Source organism: Patella vulgata, chromosome 7, assembly GCF_932274485.2.
Source record: "Patella vulgata chromosome 7, xgPatVulg1.2, whole genome shotgun sequence".
In the NCBI taxonomy this organism is placed as follows: Eukaryota; Metazoa; Mollusca; class Gastropoda; family Patellidae; genus Patella; species Patella vulgata.
Genome location: NC_065885.2, coordinates 58,977,785 through 59,005,141, shown reverse-complemented (window position 1 = coordinate 59,005,141; position 27,357 = coordinate 58,977,785). Strand labels below are relative to the sequence as shown.

The window sequence follows — 27,357 nt, the reverse complement described above, 5'->3', positions numbered from 1 at the left end:
CATTCGCAAAAGTCACTCATTCAATTTCGTAAACATCTTTATTATATCAAATATGACGAGAGCAATAAACATTTGTGGATGCTAGTAATTTCGCAGCGTACTCGTGTCTCGCTTGAAGCCCCCGGTCTCCCAGAGTGCTTTAAAGTCGCTGTATTGACAAAGTCCCCGGGCTGGAGTATATATATATATATATATATATATATATATATATATATATATATATATATATATATTAAAGTAAATAAAGTACAAGTACTTCTTTGTTTACGGTAGATAAATGCATAAATAAAAAACAAATCTGTCCAGATAAAAAATTCTCCACTTTACTTCATTCTGACATACATTAAATCATATAAGCTAGCTGTCTGCCTTCTATAGGCGTCGTCAGATATTAATATATATATATATATATATAGGTACAACCCTATGCTTGATCATTCCCACTTGGACCCAAATCTGTTAGTAATTGACACCCGCCGAAAGGGAACAGGGTGTGTGTGTGTCGGGGGAGGGGGACGTGCACCAATATTCATAGTTGCCATCCGTAGGGTATAAGGAATAAGTATACCAAGTTCCAAGATAATCAATTCAAAAATTTGGCCTTCGGGCGCTAAAGGCACAAATGGGGCGTGGCGCTGACCCTGGGGGTCAGGGCATGCACGAAAATCAATAGTTGCCGCCTATAGGCTATACGGAATACATATGCCAAGTACCAATCTGATTTATTCAGAATTGCAGTCTGTATACGATAAACACAAATATTGGATGTGACTCTGCCCCTGGGGGTCGGGACATGCAACACACAGAGACACAAAGAAAAATGGGCGTGACCCTACTCCCGGGGGTCGGGAATCGCGAAAATACAATAGGGATCATCCTTGGGGTATAAGGAATAAACATGAATAGTTTTCAAGACGACCGATTAACAATTGTGGCGATACACAAACACACAAAAAGAAAATGGCCGTGGCTCTGTCCTTGGGAGTTGGGCATGCACCACAATAGGGATGTTCCTTAGGGTATAAAGAATAAGTATACACAGTTTCAAGATAATATGTTAAGAAATGCAGCCTGTAGACGAAAAACAAACAAATACAAGAAATGGGCGTGACTCTGCCCCTCGGGATCAGACATGCACCAAAAACAATAGGGATCATCCTAAGGATATGAATAAGTATGTAAAGCTTCAAGACGATCATTCACATGTGGACGTATAAAAAGGGGGATGATTACAGCTTCATTTTCAGTCATTTCATTCAACTGTGGATACAATTACTAGGTAGGGTCTCAAGACAACACCAGTATTCCCGAAACAAATTCATACATGATTCCACTTATCCTCCTTAGATACATTCTTGACTTATTTTTAAAGAATTGACCCCAAGATTTTGTTTGAATTTTGAAGGGCTTCTTGTCTTAATAATCATATTACGTGACAAAACAACATTTGATGAAAATTAGATAACACTTTGCATATTAATTTTGACCTCGGTATTGTGTTAACGCCTAGGGGGATAGGGGTAATGTTCTAGTGGAGCATATGTTAAAAACTAGGATAACGTCCATGAGATGAGATTTGGGAAACCCTAGAGTGACCTCGGTGTTGAATTTACAAAACAGTGAGTTAGTGTTAAATTTTAAGGTAAATTATAAAGTACAAAATCGAGTTGTAACTGCTTGCATTGCTTCACATGAATCTTATAATTATACGTTTGAATTTAATATGCGCCATAGCTTAGTCTTGGGTGGGCCTCATCAAATCAGGCAACTATTATTTATTTTGAGTTTTACAGGTTTAAACAAGATTACTGTGGAGCCATCTGATGTGGTGGAGGGCGAACCAGTTACACTTACATGTATACTTAGTACACCTATCTTTGAAGGTATCATGTGGTATAGAAATAGTACGATTGTTGCAAGATGTCTATTTAAAGACTGTGATGACACCTATTCTTATTATAACACCACGATTAACCGTTTAAACATAACATCTAGTATCTATATACAAAACGTGTTGAAATCAAGAGATAGTGTTCCTTGGAAATGTCAAGAGAGTTACCTCGGAATTTCTGCCATAAATACACTCGATGTTAAAGGTAATGATATTATCAATATTATACCTGACCTACTGCAATAAAAACTATCCTGGTGGCGATTTGAAGAGTAGATTATTGTTTATATCTATACTAATATTGTCCCAAGGCTGTAGTTTGGTGTATAACGGTACCTCGGACCGGGGAGCAACATAGGCCTGATGGCGTTGACCTACCGCTTCAGGGTTCAGAGTTATAGGCACAACGCGTGCAGCACGTGGTCATCCGCTAGGTCACTTATATTTACATAATACTATGTAAAAGACAATACTTTCCTTGATATTTTATGTTGATAGTCAAATGGCCATCAACAGGCGTTGAAAAACACCGACGGATCAAATAACAAAATTACCATATTAATATATTTTGAGGGGCTGGTGGATTTATATCGGGTCTTTGAGGAGGAAGGTGTTGGCGGTGGGATAATTTTCATCTCGTTTTGGAAAACTGCAGCCAATCAAACAACCGAAATTGTCTAATTCAAACATTACAATACCAAATTAATTTTTTTCTTTTGTTTTTGTGATTTTTATCGTTTTAGAACTAACTGGAAACTTGTCATTAATTCGTTCAGAACACCCAAGATTTATTGCTGGTCAGCCCAAAGATATAACGTGTAAGACGGAAGTGACGTACCCTACAACCAACATCACGTGGTACATAGACACTGCAGATAATAAGCTATATGAAGATATAACAACGGATATTGAGGATGGAGTATCAACAAGCAGACTAACACTGGACAAACATCTGAATAATCACACTCTTTATTGTTCAGCTTTTAATGGTTATGGCAAAGTTCAAACGGATTTTCTCAAACTGGATGTAATGTGTAAGTTCAAAATCTAAAAGTTACAAGCTTTGCCTATGGCTAAATATATTTTCAAATCAGCCAGATATGTCATCGCTTTAATCTTATTTGGAACTTTAGAATAAACTTCAGAAGGAAATTACATATAGATACCCTGATAAATTAATAATTACAAATAACCATAACAACTAAGACATTCCGAATAAACAAGACGCAAGTTAAACCCATAAACCTTTAGAGAAACGAATCTCTATATTACTAATTGTTGCCCAGCCAATATGGGGAGTTGGTTGGCTCAATGGGTTAACATGTACGCTTTTAAACCATTTAATCAAACGTTTTGTGGAATTGTTAGATATGAAACTAATAAATTGATAATAACCTTTATGTCTGCATCTCCATATGCTGACGTTTTCAAATTGGAAGTGAGTTTTTATTTTAGGATTTTCAACTTTTTTTTATTAGATCCACCCACTATACATATTGTAACAGAAGCAGCTTCCATAGCCATTGCTGAAGGGGGACAACTCTTATTGACATGTTCTGTTCAAGACACCAACCCTCGAGTACCACCACATGGTTATACTTGGAGTAGAAATGGTATAAAGCTGATAGATCAAACATCAAATATATTTAAAGTGGATTCAACATCGTCGTGCGACACCGGTAACTATACCTGTACGGGTAACAATGGTATTGGAACAGGTATATCATCACCTGTAATGGTTTATGTTTTTTCACGTGTTTGCGAAGATAAGTCTGGAGTTGTCACTGGACTCGCTGTGGGTTTGACTTTGTTTATGGTATTGTCCATTATACTCTCCTTACTGGTAGCATATCTGATGTTAACCATTAGGTCAACAACCAAACCTAAAGGTAAGCATACTGACTTATTGTATCTGAAATGAACCATAAGGTCAACAACCAAAACTAAAGAAACACAATGTTATTCCCCATAACAAAAGAAATGAGATGCAATGGAGTTTAACGTCCTACTTTTCTGTTTCAGCACCGGCTGAGCTAATAAAGACGGGCGTACGCCATATAGTGTGCTATAAGGGACAATTTGCCCCGACGACGGCACTACGCTATACGGTCTCCACTTATTTTGAATTCAAACTGACAATACCAACTGTCAATGGTCCTTGTACGTAGACACCAACGTATATACATTACCTCGGTATTTTGTACCATCCGAACGGCTAGACAAGGGGAAGCTAGGGTGGAAAATCCAAACAAAAGAAAAGCAACAGACATATATATAATTAATGGACCACGATGTTCATTGGTGCTTATATTTATAATAGACCGGATAATAATCTTGGGGTGTACGAGCCTTTACACATATTTTTTTATAAGGCTATATGGGCAGACGAGGTAGTTTTTTGCCTGATCGCCCCGATTAAAATTCACCAGCGATTTTTTACGAACGGGCACTTGTAGCGATCGTCTCGAGATTGTACGTCACACATTCTTCGAGTAAATTACGTCGATCATGTGACTTGTTCTACAGGGCGAATCGCCGAAATCTTAAGATTGCTGTTGTAGCTTGATATTTATTTGATAGAAATAACACGCAGAATACCTAGAAGGGTTCCATGGACAAATCGCAACTTGTAGTACAGGAGTTTGAAGCCACGCTTTAGCAGTGGAGGCAGACATTTTGAGATCATATAACATCAATCATGTCTCCGATTGGCTTATATAAGTTATTCGCCCAACAATATACGCTGGACACGGGCACATGAGCGAATTTCATCGCCCGCGAAAAATATCGAACGAAAATATCTAACATGCAGAATCGTCGTCACCGTGAAAGGACACAAGAGCGATTTTAAAAATCGACGCGATCGGGCGAGAAAATACGCACGTCTGTCCCCCACTTGAGGTTCCTTGTAGTATCCACTGTCATAATGTAATATTATGTGACTAATTTTAATCACGAAAGTGATAAAATAATTTTAAAGTTTTTTTTTATTTTTGTTTTAGAATCCGATGAAATGAGTAGAATTACGTGAGTAACATGATATATTGAATCTAAATCATTAATTATAATTATATAATTTTATAGTCATTGAAGTAATGTTGTACAACATACATGTACAAACATTTTAAATTTGAAATATCTGTTCTGTATTCAGTATGTTTGAAGAGAAGGAGGAGAGGTGGGGTATCGAGCAGTAACTACTGCACAGTACAAAGTATATAAATAACATGTTCCATCCTGGAACCCGCCAAAACACATACTCAAAATACACATGGTAGCGTAATACTACAACATAAACATAGTATTAAGTTCGGTCGTTATAAATAATAATTTACAAATATAAAAAAATTATTTGGTATATGTCTTGTATTTGCCCTCCATTTAAGATGGATTTTGTGTTCTATATTTCTCATGGGATATGCATTAAAAATAATCTTCTATTTTACAGACCTGTAACCTCGCCCAATAATACAATTAACGGTAAGTATTATCTGTTGTAATTGGGTTGGGGTGCTATATGGAATCTGATAAGTACATGAACCCCTTAAGCCATGGTCTGAACACACTATCAACATCTAGGTGTACAGAGTAAAATGTTTGTCAATATGTCGACCAACATGTTGTCGAAAGAATGGAAATAAAATTATTGTTGATCAACAAGGCATGTAGGTTTGTACTGTTGAACAAACTGAATTCAGCGCCGATATTTACATTTTGTCCTGTTATCATTGAGATTCTAAAGTGTTTTTGAATTTGGTGGATGCGAAATCAAACAGACGTTTTGCAAGAAATCCAAACATTTAAACAATAATAAAACCAGAGGTAATTTGGGAGAATCTATCAATCACAGACTGAGCTGTAAATCACCCGTATCTAGAACACGCGACATTACTGGAACAAAATTGCAAGTAGAAATGGGTGGCAACAGAACATTCGACTTGCATACCACGTGTTCGAATCTTGGCGTGGGCGGAGAAGAACTTAAGAGCTTTTTGAGGGGTTGTTAATGAAAGTGTTTCTTTTCCCCGCGTGGCGTGGGCGGAGAAGAATTTATGGGCTTTTTGAGGGATTGTTAATGAAAGTGTTTCTTTTCCCCATTTTTATGGTAGAAGTTTCCAATTATGATGGATTAGAGCTGGGTAGCAGAGATGCCAATCAGTATACAAGTATTAATGTTGCCTCGGTTCCAGACACGTCTCCTGAACAAATACAAGAACACGATAACCAAGCTTCCGGTGAGTTATAACTCTACGTAGCCTCGGATGTTTCTCCAATGGCTCTTTGTGATAATAAAGCCAAATAGATATACACTCCTCTAATATACAGTTATGTCACATCAGAGTTCATAATTATTTACGAATTATTGATGTAAGTTGTTCAGACGCTAGCTGCTCTAACTAGAGTGAAGTTGAGCAAGACCGAAAGCCATTTTATTTTTGAGTTCATTAGACATGTGCTTGTACCTATTTATCCTGTGTGATATAAAAACATAAATTGTAAAATATGAGTCCGTGGAGAAGTCCTTTCGAAAAACAACGAAAAGGGAAGAATTATCGGATGTGAAGACGGATATTGCTATCTATTTTTGGTGTCGTTTTGCAGACAGTGTAACAAATAGTCGTGTTACACATGTTGGTCGCAATATAATCTATGTATGGCGATGATTGTTAATACCATTACAAACCATTACCAAATATCGCATAGATAAACTAAATATATTTATTAGATTACTGGTTAATTCAGTTGAATGGTTGCTACTATGGTTCTATCTTTAATAGGCTTTTTATAATAATATTTACAGATACTGTCGCTACCAACGGAGATAACTCACTTTATGAAAACGTGGAGAGGGCGCAAGCATGAACGGAATAAAAATCAACATTTGTCGTGAAACAGCAACCGCACATAAATAGCTGAACTGTCTAAACAAAAGCGGAAAATTATATACATGTGTTAGGGGGGGGGGAGGGGTGTACTGTACAATCGCAAAAGAGAGTGGAAAATCACGTATAGTAGGTACACAGGCTCCGCCTTTATAGAAAAAAAAATAAATAGCAGCCTCTGTTGTGGAGTTGTAACAATAGCTTGTGGAATTTGACGCTCGCGTACTATATATACGTCACTTATCAGTGTACTGGATTTTATTATTAGTAGATTATTTTAATTTATGCCGACAAACTTGAGATGTACTTTTATCGTATCTAAATTATTAGAACTTATATACAAACTGATCTAGGATAAATCTTGCAATAAATGATATATTTGGTACGTAGTTCATTGATTGTTTTACTGTAAATACCTAAGTATTAGATATCTTTATGTTGTAAATTGACTTTCGACCATGATTTTATTATTTTTAGAGTAACGTCCCATTGTTTACTCTTATTAAAAACCCCTTAAAGCATCGCCACTCAATTTCTTAGTTTATTACAATAATAAACCACCCAAGCCACATTTTCTGAAAACTTCCATTCTTGTAAACTTGGATTGGGAAAAACCGGGTTAGTTTGTTGTTACCCTCCGATGTAAACAGGACACGCTTTAATAATATCATTACAATAATATCATTGCTTTTCATTTTATAAAATTGTTTTTCATTTAAAAGAAAATGTTTTCATTGTATAATAAATTGCTTTCATTTTTTTTAAATTGCTTTCATTTTATACATTGCTTTTTAATTGATTAATAGTAGGACGTCAAACCCCATTTCATTTCATTTCATTTTAATTGTTTAAATTGTTTTCATTGTATAAATAATTTTCATTTAATAAATTGTTTTGATTTTATAAAATGTTTTTATTGTACGAATTACTTTCATATTTTTAAATTGCTTTTATTTTATACATTGTTTTAATTGTTTTCATTGTATAAATTGTTGCTTTTAATGTATCTTTTAGTTTTTGTGCTGTATATTGTTTTCGGAGTGTTTGTCTTTCATCGACGGTAAAAACGTGAATAGATCCTTACCAGAATGAACTTGAATCGAAGAAAACAAACACGTGGTCAATAAGAAATCTCGGACAGACAATGCCCCCTTAAGTTGTCTCGTTTATCGTCTTACTCAGATGGCTCAGTAAGTGAGACGCTAACTCGCCAACCAGGGAGTGTTGGGCTCACTCCCTTTGTTCGCCGAGAAAATCTTCTTGTCTTCTTAGTGTTGAACGGGTGGACTGACAAGGAAAATTATCTAGTCTTTCGGATGAGACGAACAACCGAGGTGCTGTTTACATATTGGCGTGCACGTAAAAATGGAATTCGAAAAATGGGTAGGACGTACTGTAGCTATCCGGACATAATTTCCCTCGTAGCACACTTTACGGCGTTTATCCATCTTCCTTAGCCCAGTCGGTTCCGAAAATTAGGACGTTAATCTGACCCAAGTGTGTTGTACAGCTGCTGCCCGGGCAACATCCCCCCTCATAGCACACTTTATTGTGTATACCGGTCTTCATTAGCCCAGTTAGTTCAGAACACTAGGACGTTAAACCCCATTTCATGTCATGGTTGACTCAAGTGTGCCTTACCAGTAAATACGAAAATAAACCAGCACCTAGTTATAAGAGTAACATTTATTTTTATGCACAACTGTAACTTTCTATATGGGCGTCCATCTTTCCTTTTCCGCGTGAATAGAAGTTTTTATTTGTCACATTAAATCGGAACCCTTTGGTGCTGGACAGCTAATTTGTATTTAGCACTTTCTTTCCCACCCCCCTTTACGGGCCTTCAATCTTCATGGTCTTTTTCTCTTAGGGACATTGGTATGCGATATAATCCCCACTAGCAGTAACGACGTAAACTGACCTGTTGTCTCACATCTGCGTCTCAATTAAATGATTTATTTAAACCACTGTCATAAAAATTGTAATCTACCCCGTATCCTCTCCGATTAAAATAATATGCATAAGTTGAACAGCCATAATTGAGATTTTTGGCAAGCGTAATTTCCTGGTCCGTATCGCTTATCCGTATCAATGTCTGTGTATTTCTCATACGTGATACGGCACACGGATACGGCAGCACGTATGGAACGGCTTTCATACGGAAATGGTCCGTATAACACTGTCGTCTTCTTACCGTCGTTTTTGCTACTTTTAGACGCTGAAATGTGGCATCATAGCGTTTTTATGAATCTTTGTGTATCCTAGAACACGAAGGTGTATATTTGATGTGATTTTAACAGTGATAACGACTGCAATTTAATCATTATTTTTGATGGGTTGTTCTCGGAATTTTCATATTTTTCTCGCCTGTCTGCATACTGGTTGATCTACGGGCTAAACTTTCTGAAATGATACATTAGTGAAACCAAAAATTTCTAAAATCTGCCAAAACTCTAAAACTACATTGACGCAACGTATCACGTATACGATACGGATACGGGATACGGATGGGAAAAATCCGCTTGCCAAAAGTCTCTATTATCTCAACACTACGTCCCTTATACCTTACACCCGAACAAAAGATGTCATTTTTAGAGGTATTGACGTGAAGTTCAGCTCCAGTAGCTTCTTTATATATATATATATATATATATATATGTGTCAATGTTACTATCCCTCTTTCAATACGAATATTTGTGACCGGGGACAACCCGGGCAGATCCGGGATCTCAGCTATTGTCTTATATAGCAAACTATGTCCTTACAATACATGTAACAAGAGATGTATTCAACTAATATATTGTATTATATTTACTGCATGAACACATATAGTTATTCAACCAATCTCACATTCTATGTTAGTATCTTTGACTTGTATTCAGCATAAAATTTTATTGTACATGACCTCCTATATCAAGCAAGCCAACGAAAACTGACATAAACGTATATAAGCCAAGAACACACGTGCCGGAGTTGGGTGACATCAATAAAGGGGTAGATGGATTATTATATTATTATTATCATTATAAAAATCACTTGCATAGCGCACGCTTTTAAAAAAGTGTTTAGATGTGTTGTACAATATACACGTTAAATATGAGAAATCATACATTTAAGAATCTATAATAATTTAAGAAAACTCTATAAAGTTATAAAAACTCAGACCCTATAAAGTTGTATAAATATAAACATACAATTTAGAATTTATAATAATTTAAAACCAAAGTATAGTGGATTTGAAAATTCGATAAAGTTGTATAATAGAAATAGTAAAAATAAATTTATAAATCTAAAGCTTGTCTAACTAAAGAACAAATCAATTGTGATTTAAAACAAGATAAACAGGTAGAACTTCTGAAGACAAATAGGAGCTTATTCCACAATTGATGGGTCTGTATTGTAAACGATCAAGCACCGTAAGTTAATAAATGTTAATACATATTAGCATGTTAATAAATTCAGACGTATTATATCCATATAAGTGTTTTTAGTCTGTATTTTGTCTTTATAAAGAATATCAGAAGTTAAAAACGGACAGAAGGGATACAAGATGAGGTATATAAATATGTCAAACAGGAGGCGTGCAAAATGTGAAGATTAAATGAGTTAGGCATTGTATCTTCGTGTGATGTTAGCCTTAGTCCCTAATATGTATTCCTGCACTGTCGTATAGGCTACGTGTATGGATATAGATATACATTATTAAGTTACATCAATATGACATAATAAAAATACTTATAGTTTATATTTTACTTCTTTTTTGTCATGAAAATATTTCAATAACACACTATATTATCAACTCCTCAACATGATGAACACGTTGACGATATTGGTGGTATTCTGTCTTTCTGTCTGTTCCATCAGTGAAGGTATGTAACAATTCTTTTGTGAAAAGTTGTATGGTTGCCATACATTCAGGCATATAGTTAGTCGGGTAGCCATGGGGCTGATGGGAGATATTAATCTGTCAGTGAAGTAAGGTATCATTATTACTTTCAATACGTACTTTTAAATCATAGTCGTGCCACGCAAACGGTTGTCATACCTTCAGTCAGTCATATAGTCAGTCGGGTAGCTATGGGTCTGATAGGAGATATTTACCTATCAGTCGGGTAAGGTATTATTGCTACTTGTATTTCAATACGAGTTGTCGGGTCTAAAAAACCCTGAAGTAGTAACGAATATACACGACATTTCATCGAATTTACACGTAGGCGGTTTAATATGGCGGTATATTACATTCAAAATTCTAAATTTCTTAATGTCACGCTATCGTCTAAACTTTTATTCGTGCAATTCCTAAATTAAGACCATGTATGATCCAACGTCTGTATTTGTTCAGCGTAAATTGTGCAATTTTATTCTAGTTCATGCTAGTTCTGTTATTAAAATGATAACAGTTCTCTTCATTGAAGCTTTACATGTTTATCATGAGCATCGATCAAATTATGAATTGCGACGCCTTTACACAAAAATGAAAATCGCCTATAGAGGGCATTTTCCATGGTGAGCCAATAACTATTTCCTTAAGTTTTTACAAGTCTAGCACATGAAACACGCTCGATATTTTTGTCGCAATCGGAATGAATGAAATGAAATGGTGTTTAACGTCCTACTGTTCTGCTATGAGGGAAATTTTACCCAGACAGCGGCACTTTTCTTATATCGAATTCCAAATGTCAAGGGATCTTCAAAGTGCAAGCCAATGTGTACACGGGACCTCGGTTTTTCGTCTCATCCGAACGATTAGAGAGCTGTCCTTATCAGGCCCTCCGTCCTGCATCACTGATAAGGGGGAATCACGCCGGAAGATCTGGATGAACCTTCTCGGCCAATGCAGGGATCGAACCCGACCTCCAGGCTAGCGAGCTAGCGTCTTATCCACTTAGTCACCATGACACCCAGGGGTCATCCTTAGGGTATAAGGAATAAATATGAAAAGTTTTCAAGACGATCGATTAAGATTTGTGGCCCTAGAAGACACACAGACACACAAAAAGAAAATGGGCGTGACTCTGCCTCTGGGGGTTAGGCATGCATTACAATCAATAGGGGTGTTCCTTAGGGTTTAAAGATGATATGTTAAGAAATGCAGTCTGTAGACGAAAAACAAACAAATACAAGAAATGGCCGTCACTCTGCCCCTGTGGGTCGGGCATGTACCATCAATAGGGTATAGTTTCAAGACGATCACTTAAGAATTGCGGCCTGTAGGCGACACACAGACACACAGACACACATGCTCACAGACAGGGGGGGGGGCGGCAATATACGTCCACATTACAGCTTCATGTTCAGTTATTTCATTCAACTGTCTTAATAATCATATCACGCGAAAGAATAACAACATTTGATGAAAATTAGGGTTTAAAGTATAAGTATGCAAAGTTTCAAGATGATATGTTAAAGTAGCTAAGTCTCTAACTCAATATCATCCAAAATCTTCGACATTGAAAACACGATTTATTTGTCGGTTTAAATCAACATTGATGTTGTGATCTTAACGGGAAAAGATAGCCTTCTGATATCCAATATTTAAGACAAAATAAACATTTTACAATTAGTACACGAATCGTGTACTATAATGCGTTTCAGCCCTATTTGTAATAAGGGACTCGAAAAACGAGGCTAGGCATATTCCACAAGTTATGTCAAACGGTGACGCTATATTCTTATCTGGAGAGCATTGCAAATAAATACTATCGGCGTAGACTGGAATAACCAGACGCTAGAGATTGAAATTCGATTCAGAATACTGGCGTATTTCGCCGAACCTAACTGATTAGAAATTACAGTAAAAACAGAAACGATTGAATTTAAATCAATTTATATACATTCATACTACATTCTTGTATGCGTTGCGACCCATTTGTGTCAATTTCTAGGTCCCAAATATTAGCGACTTAGCTCCTTTAAGAAATGCAGCCTGTAGACGAAAAACAAACAAATACAAGAAATGGCCGTCACTCTGCCCCTGTGGGTCGGGCATGTAGATAACACTTCGCATATTACTTTTGACCTCGGTATTGTGTTAACGCCTAGGAGGATAGGGGTAATAATGCACCTTTATAGAAAACCTTTTAAATAGCACCCTCTGTTGTGGAGTAAGAATAGCCCATGGAATTTGACCCCCGCGTACTATATATACGTCACATATCAGTCAGTACCCAATAAAAGTACAGGATTTTATTATTAGCAGATTATTTTAATTTATGCTTAGTCGACAAACTTAGCCGTACTTTAATCGGATCTAAATGATTAGTCGACAAACTTAGCCGTACTTTAATCGGATCTAAATGATTAGTCGACAAACTTAGACGTACTTTAATCGGATCTAAATGATTAGTCGACAAACTTAGCCGTACTTTAATCGGATCTAAATGATTAGAACTTACATAAAAACTAATCATGGACAAGTCACGTGGTTCATTGATTGTTTTACTGTAAATACATCAGTATTAATTATCTTTGTTGTAAATTGGCTTTCACGTGTGTGTCTAACCCCGATTTCATTTTTTTAGAGTAACGTCGCCTTATTTACTCTTTAGGGTCTTAACGACCGCTTAAAGATGCATTATGTAAGAGTTAAATCGTCCTATTACAAATGAAATGAAATGAAATAAAATGGGGTTTTACGAGCTACTGTTCTGCTCCGAAATGAAATGGGGGTTTAACGTCCTACTGTTTTGCTCCGAACTGGGCTAATGAAGAAGGACATACGCCAATCAGTGTGCTATGAGGGAAATTTTGCCCGGACAGCGGGACTACGGCCTACTCTTAAATCGAATTCCAACTGTCAAGTGATCTTTTAACTGAACTCCAATGTGTACACGGGACCTTGGTTTTTCGTCTCATCCGAACACCCGACCTCCAGGCTAGAGAGATGTGTCTACGATATCACCTTAGGTGGAAGTGGACGTAAAACCTTAGGAACGAACGAACGAAAGAGAGAGATGGGGTTCAACGTCCACTCGACAGGGTCGTTTCGGGACTAACACATGGTTCAATTTTATTTCAATAGTTCGCTTGCGCTTAGGGGTCTTTAGCAGTGGAGGGAAACCGGAGGAACCGGAGAAACCCACGAGGCTGGACAGGCGACCCTACTCCTTGTCACGTACAACCGGGGAATCGAAACCACACCAGTTGACTAAATGACAGACCTCATGATAGGGCCATCCAACCCCCCACGAAATAAATAATTATTTATGCATATGCGATATCATCCCACTAGTAGTAATCGTAAGGACTAAACTCTCCTGGCGTCTCACATCGGGGTCTGAAAATGTTTTATATACAAACTACTATCATAAAAATCTGTAATCTACCCCTTTATATATCCTCTCTGATTAAATTAATTCCCTGTGGATAAATATACATGTGCATGAGTTGAATGTGTCAATGTCAATTAGTAATTGATCTGGAAAGAGAGGGGGTACAATTCTATGCAGTTAGTATATAGGCACACGTCTTTACAAATCGCCCCGTCTTCATTAGCCCAGTAGGAACAGAACAGTAGGACGTTAAACCTCACATCATTTCATTTCATTTCATTTCTTTACAAATCGAAGCATTACTGTATATGTTATCTTATATACACCCGAATAAAACATGTTATTTTTACAGGTATTGTCGTGACGTTCAGCTGCATTACTATTTTTACCTGTATATATAAATAGTAGTCAATTATCTGGGTCGTGTCAATGTACCTCTTCAACACGACTAGTTTAATGTTTAATATCTTTTCTATAACAAACAATGTCCTTATTCTATTATAATTACTATGCGAATTATTCAACAATCCCACATACTATGTCAGTACCTTTGACTTGTATTCAGCAGACCAACCCTGGACACAGAATTGAGTCATACGAAACCCTGGCATCTAATCTCCCAATAGAAAAGACACGGAAGATAATGGAGGCAATACAAATCAGAAGGAACAGCCCAGATCTTAACCGTGACACAGGGATATTTTTGCCCAATGCGTATGATCAACTAATTTAAATAATAGCATGGTTCCACCACCACTCCTTAAAAACTGTACAAGTGTGCTGTGTGTTATCTTTTGACTAGTTATTGTATTTACTATCGTTCTATATTCATTGTTATAAATTGTTTTTGTTTTTACATTAAATCTATATCTCTATTGCATATCTAATTATCCTATCATAAAATTACAAGTGTTAATAGATATGTGCAATGAAATAACAGTTATATTTAATCTACCCTTCATCATGTTACATTTATCTGTTGTATATACTCCATTGCCTTTATTTATTGTCTTAACTATAATAATAATCACCTCCCATATTCGGTTAATATCGCAACTACTTAGTCAGCTTATTGATCGTTTAACATAGCGGTTTCTTTTCTTACTTTTGTATATTGTTACCAAATTGTGTCACAACCCTTTGATCTAATTGTTTTAAGGTATGGTTTCCATTTTTGTTGTTAAGACATCCTCACTGGCCATGGACTATAAGTTAATTAACTCTCTATTTGCTATTTTATCTTAATAAGTGTTGGTGTAGGCCTTTGATCATGTTGTTGCTATGTATGGTTTCGGTTATGTTGTTGTATTTTGTCTATATATATTTGCCTCATACCTGTTTTACTGTATTAGCTTGATGACGTTGAGAGAATACTCTACGAAACGTCGCCTTAAATACACTAGTAGCTGTTTTCCATAAGTATGTGTTTTGTTGTTATGAATCTTATAATTATCCACTAATAATAAACTCAAAGGTAGATAGAATATACTAAATATGGATAATTACAATGAGTTTCAGTTTTAAAGTTTAATATTTTTTTTAAAAATTGTAATATTGTCGCTAAGCCCGAAGATCAGATTAAGGAGTCCAGGGTTATGTCTTTTACTGACACAAACTCTAACACTAGCATTAACTTTTGTTCTGACCTCACCCAATGTATCAATTTAGAAAGTTAGAAGTTAGACGCCATAAAAAAATTATACGTTTGAATTTAATATGCGCCATAGCTTAGTCTTGGGTGGGCCTCATCAAATCAGGCAACTATTATTTATTTTGAGTTTTACAGGTTTAAACAAGATTACTGTGGAGCCATCTGATGTGGTGGAGGGCGAACCAGTTACACTTACATGTATACTTAGTACACCTATCTTTGAAGGTATCATGTGGTATAGAAATAGTACGATTGTTGCAAGATGTCTATTTAAAGACATTATTATAACACCACGATTAACCGTTTAAACATAACATCTAGTATCTATATACAAAACGTGTTGAAAACAAGAGATAGTGTTCCTTGGAAATGTCAGGAGAGTTACCTCGGAATTTCTGCCAGAAATACACTCGATGTTAAAGGTAATGATATTATCAATATTATACCTGACCTACTGCAATAAAAACTATCCTGGTGGCGATTTGAAGAGTAGATTATTGTTTATATCTATACTAATATTGTCCCAAGGCTGTAGTTTGGTGTATAACGGTACCTCGGACCGGGGAGCAACATAGGCCTGATGGCGTTGACCTACCGCTTCAGGGTTCAGAGTTATAGGCACAACGCGTGCAGCACGTGGTCATCCGCTAGGTCACTTATATTTACATAATACTATGTAAAAGACAATACTTTCGTTGATATTTTATGTTGATAGTCAAATGGCCATCAACAGGCGTTGAAAAACACCAACGGATCAAATAACAAAATTACCATATTAATATATTTTGAGGGGCTGGTGGATTTATATCGGGTCTTTGAGGAGGAAGGTGTTGGCGGTGGGATAAATTTCATCTCGTTTTGGAAAACTGCAGCCAATCAAACAACCGAAATTGTCTAATTCAAACATTACAATACCAAATTAATTTTTTTCTTTTGTTTTTGTGATTTTTATCGTTTTAGAACTAACTGGAAACGTGATATTTATTCGTCCAGAAAACAGAAGATTTATTGCTAGTCAGTCCATAGATATAACATGTAAGGCGGAAGTGACGTACCCTACAACCAACATCACGTGGTATATAGACACTGCAGATAATAGGCTATATGAAGATATAACAACAGATATTGAGGATGGAGTATCAACAAGCAGACTAAGACTAACACTGGACAAACAACTGAATAATCACACTCTTTATTGTTCAGCTTTTAATGGTTATGGCACAGTTCAAACGGATTTTCTCAAACTGGATGTAATGTGTAAGTTCAGAATCGAAAAGTGACAATCTTTGCCTCTAGCCTAGTCAATAACCTAACATTGAAATTGCCCAACCTGAAACTAATAGACTTGTATTAGCAACATACTAAAAATATACAATAATGCAATTTGTTGAAAGAGTATTTGTAGGATGTTTTTAAGAGAAAATCGTAAAAAAGTGGACACCCCCCCCCCTTCCAACACACACAGAAAATTCGCTTTTTTATGAATTGTGAGAGAAAGCGAAATTTTATTGGAGCATGGACTTGTATTACTAAAAATATAAAAAAATAAATAATTTGTAATAAAAGGTATTTTTGGGACTGTTTTAAGAGAACATTGTAAAAAATCACCAAACCAAAAAATTGCTATTTTATCGACTTATTTGTAAAATCTATGAATTATGAGAGAAAGGTAAATAATTGATGTATTAACATCAACAGCATACTAAAATATACATACATATATAATTTGTGGTAAAGGTATTTTATGTGAAAAAGTGGAAAATCTATGAATTATTCTGAGAGAAAACCACTATGGCTAAATATATTTTCAAATTTGTCAGATTTGCCTGTGTGATCGCTTAAATCTTATTTGGAACTTAAGTATAAATTTTAGGAGACTGAATATAAATACGCGGATAGATAATTTTTATTCTGAAATATTTGTAGTTACAAGTAAACGTAACAAATAATACGTTGTTAACAGACAAAACGCAACTTTGGCTAAAGGTAAAACCTTGAACGTTTATAGAAACGACTCTTTATATTTCTTGGTGGTCCCATGGGTTAACACGTGCGTTTAATGTATATAAAACATTGATAGGTCCAGATCATTACCCCCCCCCCCCCCCCTGCCTGTGTATGTGATATAATCATACGTGTTGTGGACATGTTAGATATCAAACTAATATTTAATAATAATATTAGATATAATCATACGATGTGTTGTGGACATGTTAAATATCAAACTAATATTTAATAATAATATTTGATATAATCACACGTATTGTGGACATGTTGGATATCAAGCTAATATTTAATAATAAATAGAGAATTTCCTACGAGTCTTTTTTGATATCAAAAAAGACAAGTAAGAGATTTTATTTATCACCCAATCCTTTCTTACATGCACAAATAAAAAAAATATATAATTATTTGCTGTAGATTTCACTTTTACTGTACCAGATTACATTACGGCATAGTGATACAACATTTTTGACAGCAATTCACCCATTGCAAAGTCCTTTATATTGACCCAGTGTTTCCATCAAGGTCAACTAAATAACAATAGTTCATTTTTAATTTAAAAAAAGCTACTTTAAATAAGAAATGAACTGTTCTTTGAAAATAAAAAAGTAGTCCCTCTACAACTTACTAACCAATCAAATTCATGTAAATCAATATCTCCTAAGGAGATATCGCAGTATGAAATATATTACACCAGCGATATCTACTGTAGAATGTATTATTGGGTGATAATATTTAATATAATCACACTTGTTGTGGACATATTAGATATCAAACTAATATTTGATAATAACCTTTATGATTGCATTTATATATGCTGACGTTTTCAGATTGGAGGTGATGTTTTAATTTTAGGATTTTCAACTGTTGCTTTCATCTTTTTTTACAGATTCACCCAATATCCATATTGTAACAAAATCAACTTCCATAGCCATTGTTGAAAAAACTTCCACAATCATTGCTGAAGGGGGACAACTCTTATTGATATGTTTCGTTCAGAACGCAAACCCTCAAGTTCCACCATATGGTTATGCTTGGAGTAGAAATGGTATAAAGCTGATAGATCAAACATCAGATATATTTAAAGTGGATTCAACATCGTCGCGCGACATTGGTAACTATACCTGTACGGGTAACAATGGTATTGGAACAGGTGTATCATCACCTGTAAAAATTTATGCTGATCCGCGTGTTAACGAAGATAAGTCTGGAGTTGTCACTGGACTCGCCGTGTGTTTGGCTTTGTTTATGGTATTGTCCATTGCACTCTCCTTAATGGTCGCATATCTGATGCTAACCATTAGAAGGTCAACAATCAAAACTAAAGGTAAGGATACTAACTTATAGTTTTATCCCCTGTATCTGATATTAACCATTAGAAGGGCAACAGCCAAAACTAAGAGTAAGGAAACTGACTTATTGTATCTGATATTAACCATTATAAAGTCAACAAGTACCATTAAAGACTTGGATAATGCCTGTGTTTATGGTTCTGTCCAACGGTAAGGTTTTGGTTCTGTGTGTTGTTTTATCAACTGTATTCTCCTGTTAGTCGTATATCTCATATTGACCAGTAAAATGGTTATCGACTTAAATACCTTCGATTACTTCATATTGTATTAATCTGTTATTGTATTGAAAAGAAATATGGATTACTGTTGACGGGTAATTGTGACGTTTAATTACGGTGGACTATGTATATGCCCACTTGGACTGCCTAAAATGGAAACCCCATCTTATCCCCCAAACAATTGAAATGAAATGGAGTTTAACGTCCTACGTGTCTGCACTGACTAAGCTAATCAAGACGGGCGTACGCCATAAAGGGGAAAATTTGCCCAGAGGTCGGCACTATGCCACGCCCTCCACTTATTTCGAATACCAACTGTCAATGGTTCGTTTACGTTGGCGCCAATGAGCACACTGGACCTCAGTATTTTGTACCATCCGAACGGCTAGACACTGTCATTGTCATGCCCTCCGTCCTGAACCCACTGACAAGGGGAAGCCACGCTGGAAAATACAAACAAAAGAAAAGCAACAGACTTGTATATAATTAATGGACCATGATGTCCAATGATGCTTATATTTATAATGGACCATTACGTTCATTGCTGCTTATATTTATAATGGACAGAATAATAATCTTGGTGTGTACGAACCTTTAAACATATCTTATATAAAGCATCTTGTAGTATTCACTGTTATAATGTAATATTATGTGACTAATTTTGATCCCGATAGTGATAACACAGTTTTATTTTTTATTTTTGTTTTAGAATCCGAGGCAATAAGTAGAATCACGTGAGTAACATGATATATTGAATCTAAATCATTAATTACAATTATATAATTTTATACCCATTGAAGTAATTGTGTGCAATGTAGTATATGTACAAATATTTTAAATTTAGAATATCTGTTCTGTATTCAGTATGTTTGAAGAGAAGGAGGAGGGGCGGGGGTATCGAGCAATAATTGCTGCACAGTACAAAGTAAATAACATGTTCCATTCGTGAACCCGCCAAAACACACACTTATTAAATATGGTAGCGTAATACTACAACACAGTATTAAGTTCGGTCGTTATAAATAATAATTTACAAATATAAAAATATTATTTGGTATTTATTGTTTTTGCCCGCCATTTAAGATGGATTTTGTGACCTGTGTTACTCATGGTAGAATTGGTTTAGAGTTATGCATTAAAAATAAATCTTCTATTTTACAGACCCGTTACCTCACCCAATAATATAATTAACGGTAAGTATTATCTGTTGTAATTGGGTTGGGGTGCTGTATGGAAACTGAACACCTTAACTGAAGGTCTGTACACATTATCAACTCCTAGGTATACACAGTAAAATGTTTGTCAATATGTCGACCAACATGTTATCGAAAGAATGGAAATACAATTCTTGTTGATCAACAATTTGGTCAACATGTTACGTAGAAGTTGATAGAGTACACTCTGCTTAAGATGGGCCGTGTATTTGTTTACGGGGCAAAATGTGTGTCAATAGGCGGGCCAAAGAAAGAAAGGAAATACAATTCTTGTTGGTCAACATGTTACTGGAAAGTTGATAGTGTATACTCTGATTAAGATGGCCGGGTTGTTTATGTTTGTACAAAGACGAGAATACTCACAGGCAGTGCCGGATTAAGTCTCTGCTGGCCCTAAGGCACATTTTGATAGGTGGCCTGAAAATACAGATATTATGGGCGCATTGACAAAAGGAATTAAGTTAAATTTAGCAACAGAAAATATATTACAAACAAATTCAGAACATTGACAGTACTGTATTTACTATAAGTAGACTACATATTCCCATTCATTGCCTAGCTAGATTACAACAAACCTCACGTGTATAAAGGGACGAAACATCATGTCAACCCTTTGCCAGAGTATGGAAAGCTTTAAAGGACAAACGCGTAGATGAAGAAGGATGCAATTTATTTACATAAAAATAAAGGCAAGCATTTTTGTCACCACCTGATAATTATCAAAAACGTTTTACTTTATTATTTTGTGGCCTGGATTTTTGGCTGGCCCTAAGGCACGTGACTAATTTGCCTTATGGTTAATCCAGCACTGCTCACAGAGAGAAACAATAGGCATGTACATTAGTATTGTTAACAACACCCACTGATATGTAGATTAAGATGGGGTGGGTTGTTTTTATTTGGTACAAAGATGAGAATACTCACAAGGATAAACAATGGGCATGTAGAACAGTACTATTGAAAAAGCTGTTTGAATTCACAGCAGATATTTACATGTCATTTTGTCCTGTTATCATTGAGATTCTAAAGTGGGTTTGAATTTGATGGATACGAAATCAAACGGACGCTTTTCAAGAATACTAATTCACACATTTAAACAATAATAAAACCAGAGGGTAATTTGGGCCACTCTGTCATTCACATACTGGACTGAAGTCTGTCCTACAGCCCTTGGTTGGTAAATCACCCGGATCTAGAACACGTGACATTGATGGAACAAAAGTGAAAGTAAAAATGGATGGCGTCAGAAAGTGTTCGTATCTAGGCGTGAGCTGAGTAGAACTTTAGGAATTTTTGTGGGGTTGTCAATGAATATGTGTCTTTTCTCCTCTTTCATTGTAGAAGGTTCAAATTATGAAGGATTAGAGCTGGATACCAGAGATGACAATCAGTATACAAGTATTAATGTTGGCTTGGTTCCAGACACGTCCCCAGAACAAATACAAGAATACGATAACCAAGCTTCCGGTGAGTTGTAAATTTACGTGGCCTCGGACGTTTCTCCAATAGCTCTTTGTGATAATAAAGCCAAATAGATGTACACTCTTCTAATATAGAGTTCTGTCACATCAGAGTTTATAATTATTTACGAATTAAGGATGTAAGTTGTTCAGGCGTTATATGCTCTGGCTAATGCGGAGTTGAGGGAGAGCGAAAGCCATTTTATTGTTAAGTTCAATAGACTTATGTTGTACCTATTTATCCTGTGTGATATAAAAACGTATTTAGAAGAAAATAAATTGTAACATATGAGTCCGTGGAAAAGTCCTTTCGAAAAACAACGTAAGGGGGAGAATTATCGGATGCGAAGATGTGAAGACGGACATTGCTATCTATTTTTGGTGCCGTTTTGCAGACAGTGTAACAAATGGTCGTGTTACACATCATGTTGGTCGCAATATGTGTGTGGCGATGATTGTTAATACCATTACAAACCATAAACAAACTAAGCATAGATAAACTAAATATATTTATTAGATTACGTGTTAATTCAGTTGAATGGTTGCTACTATGGTTCTATCTTTAATAGGCTTTTTATAATAATATTTACAGATACTGCCGCTACCAAGGGAGATAACTTACTTTATGAGAACATGGAGAGGACGCAAGACTCGACGGAATAAGAATCAACATTTGGCATGAAACAGAAACTACACATAAATAGCTTAACTGTCTAAAGCATAGATTTATATTTTGGTGTTGGTTGGATGTATTGAAAGGGCTGTACATTGTAAACCAAAGCGGAAAACCTTTTAAATAGCACCCTCTGTTGTGGAGTTGTAACAATAGCCCATGGAATTTGACCCTCGCGTACCTAATAAAAGTACTGGATTTTATTATTAGTAGATTATTTTAATTTATGCCGTCCGTACTTCTATCGGATGTAAATGATTAGAACGTATACGAAAACTGATTCAGGAAAAGTCACGCAATCAATTTTATATTTAGTACGTAGTTCATTGATTGTTTTACTGTAAATACCTCAGTATTAGTTATCTTTGTGTTGTAAATTGACTTTCAAATGTGTGTCTAACCCTGATTTCATAACGTCCCCTCATTTACCCTTTAAGGTCTTAGGAACCTTTTAAATATGCATGCGTTAAGAGCTAAATCGGCCTATTAATTACAGGTCTTTATTCTGGCTTCAAAAGTTATATAGACTATTATTGAGATATTTACTCACATGGAAAGCCTATAATCAACTCTTTAGGCCATCGCATGATGGAGAAGTAAACGGATTAAACCACGGTAGCCTTTTAATGATTTAATTTGAAAATGGTGAATCGAGGCTAAGTCTAGAATAACAAGTATCGCTGTTGCGTAAATAATCAATCTATGCCACATCTTGTCAAAACTTCCAGCAGTGAAAACGTCGCTCAGAATATAATATTCATTTTGCATTACTGTTTTTGAACGTGTATAGCAAGAACGGACAGCTCTTTATCTGAATCTTACAGAATGCATCTTTAAAGCAAGGACACTCGTGATTATAGTTTTTTTTTATTCTTTGATTACTCCTTAATTAAATCAACCTGTCCATAATGTCATGTAAAATGTATTGGACGTTAAATTTGTAATAAACAACAACCTGGTTATTAAGTAGATGACTTTATTTTGTCTTTACCGGTAAGTGAAGTTATCACAGCCCTGTTTTTACTCTCTTATTTTACATTCAGCATGCATATTACTCACCCAGTATGTGCAGATAATACCCACTAGTAAACAATTCAAACTCGATAATCCCTTAATTATAAAACTTGGATTGGGGAAATGGGATAATCCCTTAATTATAAAACCTGGATTGGGGAAATGGGGTTTACACGTAAAACTATCGTTGTATTTTGCAATAGTGTGTGTTTGTTCACGAGAAGATACTTTGGACGACGAAGAGTGTAATTTTCTAAAATTTGATGGCTCTCGGGGGCTTTTTAATTTCTTGAATTTTTCATAATATTTCTCATTTTGTCACTTGTTAGTAATACTGGAAGATGGTTTTGTGTAACACTTTTAGGTTCTTTGAATCGGATTTGTATGACAACACTGGTTTAACTTCATATGATACTTGTATTGTTCTTCAAACATATCATGTACAATACTTAAGACTCCGTAATTAGTTTGTGTTAAGGGAACCATGGTCCTAACTTGGCTTCACACCCTTGGGTGCCATCTCACAACTAACCTACATGGCCCTTGTTCTAGCCTTAACCCAAGGGATCCATGGCCTTCTCTGTCTATCTTCTTTTCACAAGATTACACATATGGCTATTGCCAGGCTAAGCGTTCAGTAGAGATTGCTTTACAAGACAAAGGATATTACGTAACATTGGATGTCGATAGCTGACATAAAGATATTTTAATCAATTCCGCTTTCATGTCTCAAGATGGTACGGTAACTATCAATAACACCTGCCATTATGTGACATCTGGACAGGGTTCTATGTAGTGACCAACGGTAATTGATACCTTTGGTTCAGTTCGTATTCATGATTTGTTTTAGCATTTCTACCTAGTGTGCACAATCTTCGCGCCAGACCATATTAGATATTTCGGTTTGTATGTGACGGGTCATAGGGTGAGAAATCAAGATAATGTTGGGTATCTACAAGTTTCAATCTGAATATCACCTAACAATATATTATGTCATATCCCGACAATTCATTTTGTTCCAATCTGATTAAAACTATTTCATTCCCTTTTTATAGTTCAAAATTTCGTTTTACTTGCTTTTACTACACTGGGATCTGGAAGAGTTGTTATATAACCCGCGTTCTCGTTGATGTGAGGGATTAGCCAATGAAACGGTCTGTTACAGCACGTTGTTGTAGTGCGATGCATGGAACTGTGGGTATCCTACTAGAAACCCCAACGCTGATTGGTTAATTGATGTCTGAAGTCATAGGGTCAAAAGCTGCTCGTATGAACCCTGACGCGACCCCCCAGTGCAACTGGTCAGATCTTCATGTAGCAGGGTCCATTGAAAGTATAAAAAACGAAACGAAATAAGATCTGTGTTTTAATCAGATTGATTCTTTCAATAGTGAATTGGATACAGGAATGTGATTCAAATAGATATAGTTAAACATTTCATGGAGGATGCTGATTGGCGATTTACTTTGTTTAAGGTCCAAAAACATCTTCCATCATAGTTGGATGTAAGAACCAAAGTTTGTGTCAAATCTAAAATTAATCTCATACCAAATCTCTTCTTTTAAATTATTCAAATTTGATGGTGTATGACATAGAACCCTTTCTTACAGTTTAGCCTTTAATTGTGCGTCGAAATCAAAAGATCCTTTCTGCACTTTCAATTATGAAAACAATTTAATATATATGTGGCTATATTGAGTGACATAAGCTGATGTCGTTAAATGCATTTAAATTGTCTTTTTACTCGATCTAATAATTCATTCAAACATAGCAAAATAGGATAATACTTCTTGTTTTGCTATAAAATTCTTTTGTTGATATTCAGTTGTTTCTTATGCAAGAATGGTTTTGTTTGGTATTTCTAATCGGATAGTACCAGACAAACAAGAAACGTTAGCAACACTAATCTGTTTCTGTTTATAATTTTAATCAGTGATAATAGACAACTTTGACGTATTAAATTGTTTATTTTGAGATAAGCATCCAATAACACGCGCCTTAATCTTACGTTTTTAGAGAGAATTGTTAACCAATTGAAAAGTAATTCTGAAAATTCATTAATTCGATCAAAAACTTTCTTTTGATTCAGTGATAAGATGTTTACACTAGCTTTATTTGTATGAAGCAAGGAAAACACAATATTTTAAGATAAGAATCTTAATACACCAATTCGATGTGTTTATGTAGTTTCAAGAGATTAAGAACACTTGAATATAGATTAAAATTTTAATTAGATCTGTTTGCTGTCTATGTTTTACAGATTAAATAAAGACTGTGTTGCTATTATTAATTATTATTATTGTGGGGAGTCTTGTGGTCAACAAAGGATCCGAGGCTTACTGGTCGATAGTTGAAAAAAGTTCACTCGCTAACATTGATCTAAAATTCAGTTATTTCACCTTTCTAAAGATATGGTCTAGAACGCCCTCTCCTAATTATGTTCCCTATAATTATAGCTTTAGCGACAAATGGCTAACCACAAAGTACTACAAAATTTCCAGCATGTTATCTCCTTGTCAGTGGTGTAGGACAGGTCGGACGTAAACCCGAAATCTGTGTACTAGTTGGCGTGCACGTAAAATAAGCTTTGACAGTTGGAATTCGAAATAAGACTAGGGTGTAGCATTTTCCTTCATATCACATTGCATGACGTATGTCCGTCTTCATTGGGCCGGTTGGTATATTCGTTAAACGCATTTCCTTTCATTGGTAGGTCTATGGTATTGCACACTACATTCAATACATATGTCGTAAAAAGTCGACGATCCGTTTTCGGGAAGAAAATGATTCATCTATCTACAACGTATAGGAGCGACGTGAAGTTAGTTTGTTGTTCGTTATTCGCGAACAACTAACAACGAGCCAGTTTGTTGTTCGGTATTCGCGAACAACGAGCCCGTTTGTTATTCGTTATTCCCCAGATATGGACTTAGTAATATAATAAAGGCACGTTTATAGGGAAAACGACGGGGTTGGGGGTGGTTTTTTATGAGCCTAATTGGAAAATAGATTCTAACAGCATGTCTTTCATACCGAACAGTGAACTGCTTCACATTTTGCGAATAACGAACAACGAGCTAATATAAAAAAACTCCCGGCGTATTCCCTATATAAGTATCTCTATAATATTACTAATTCCATATCTGGCGAATAACGAACAACCAACAAGCTCGTTGCTCGTTATTCGCGAATACCGAACAAACTGTTTGTTATTCGCCAATATGAAACTACTCCCTGTTCGGGAAGAACGACATGTTTTTTAGAATCGATTTCCCAAAATATTAAAGAGTTATTAACCGATTAAGCTCATAAAAACCTATTCCCGGCGTATTCCCTATAACATTTCTGTATTATATTACTAACCATATATGGTGAATAACGAACAACAAACTGGTTCGTTGTTCGTTATTCACCAATATGAAACAGCTCGTTGTTCGAGAGGGAAGACATAATTAGAATCTATTTCCAAAGACTCCGTAGTTTTATAGACCAATTAGGCTAATAAAAACCTACTCCCGGCGAATTCCTTATAAAAGTATCTTTATTATATTGCTAATTCCATATCTGGTGAATACCGAAAAAACAACTAGCTCGTTGTTCGTTATTCGCAAATACCGAACAACAAACTGGCTCGGTGTTCGTTATTCACCAATATGAAACAGCTCTTGTTCAGGTAGAAAAACAGGTTGTTAGAACCTATTTCCCAAGACTTTGAAGTTTTATAAA

At 35.6% G+C, this 27,357-nt stretch overlaps 3 long non-coding RNA genes across 3 annotated transcripts; all 3 read left to right on the top strand.

Annotated features, from left to right (window-relative positions):
• Positions 1 to 2,679: 2,679 nt before the first annotated feature.
• LOC130013538 (uncharacterized) lies at positions 2,680 to 7,755 on the top strand. The gene is made up of 6 exons (XR_008788723.1): positions 2,680 to 2,925; positions 3,370 to 3,780; positions 4,894 to 4,918; positions 5,340 to 5,371; positions 6,001 to 6,126; positions 6,693 to 7,755. It is a non-coding gene; the product is annotated as an uncharacterized LOC130013538 (long non-coding RNA).
• An 8,245-nt stretch (positions 7,756 to 16,000) lies between these two features.
• LOC130013540 (uncharacterized) lies at positions 16,001 to 20,013 on the top strand. The gene is made up of 4 exons (XR_008788725.1): positions 16,001 to 16,118; positions 16,657 to 16,953; positions 18,590 to 19,027; positions 19,980 to 20,013. It is a non-coding gene; the product is annotated as an uncharacterized LOC130013540 (long non-coding RNA).
• Positions 20,014 to 20,428: 415 nt separating this feature from the next.
• LOC130013539 (uncharacterized) lies at positions 20,429 to 23,577 on the top strand. The gene is made up of 3 exons (XR_008788724.1): positions 20,429 to 20,463; positions 21,826 to 21,951; positions 22,537 to 23,577. It is a non-coding gene; the product is annotated as an uncharacterized LOC130013539 (long non-coding RNA).
• The last annotated feature ends 3,780 nt before the right edge of the window (positions 23,578 to 27,357 follow it).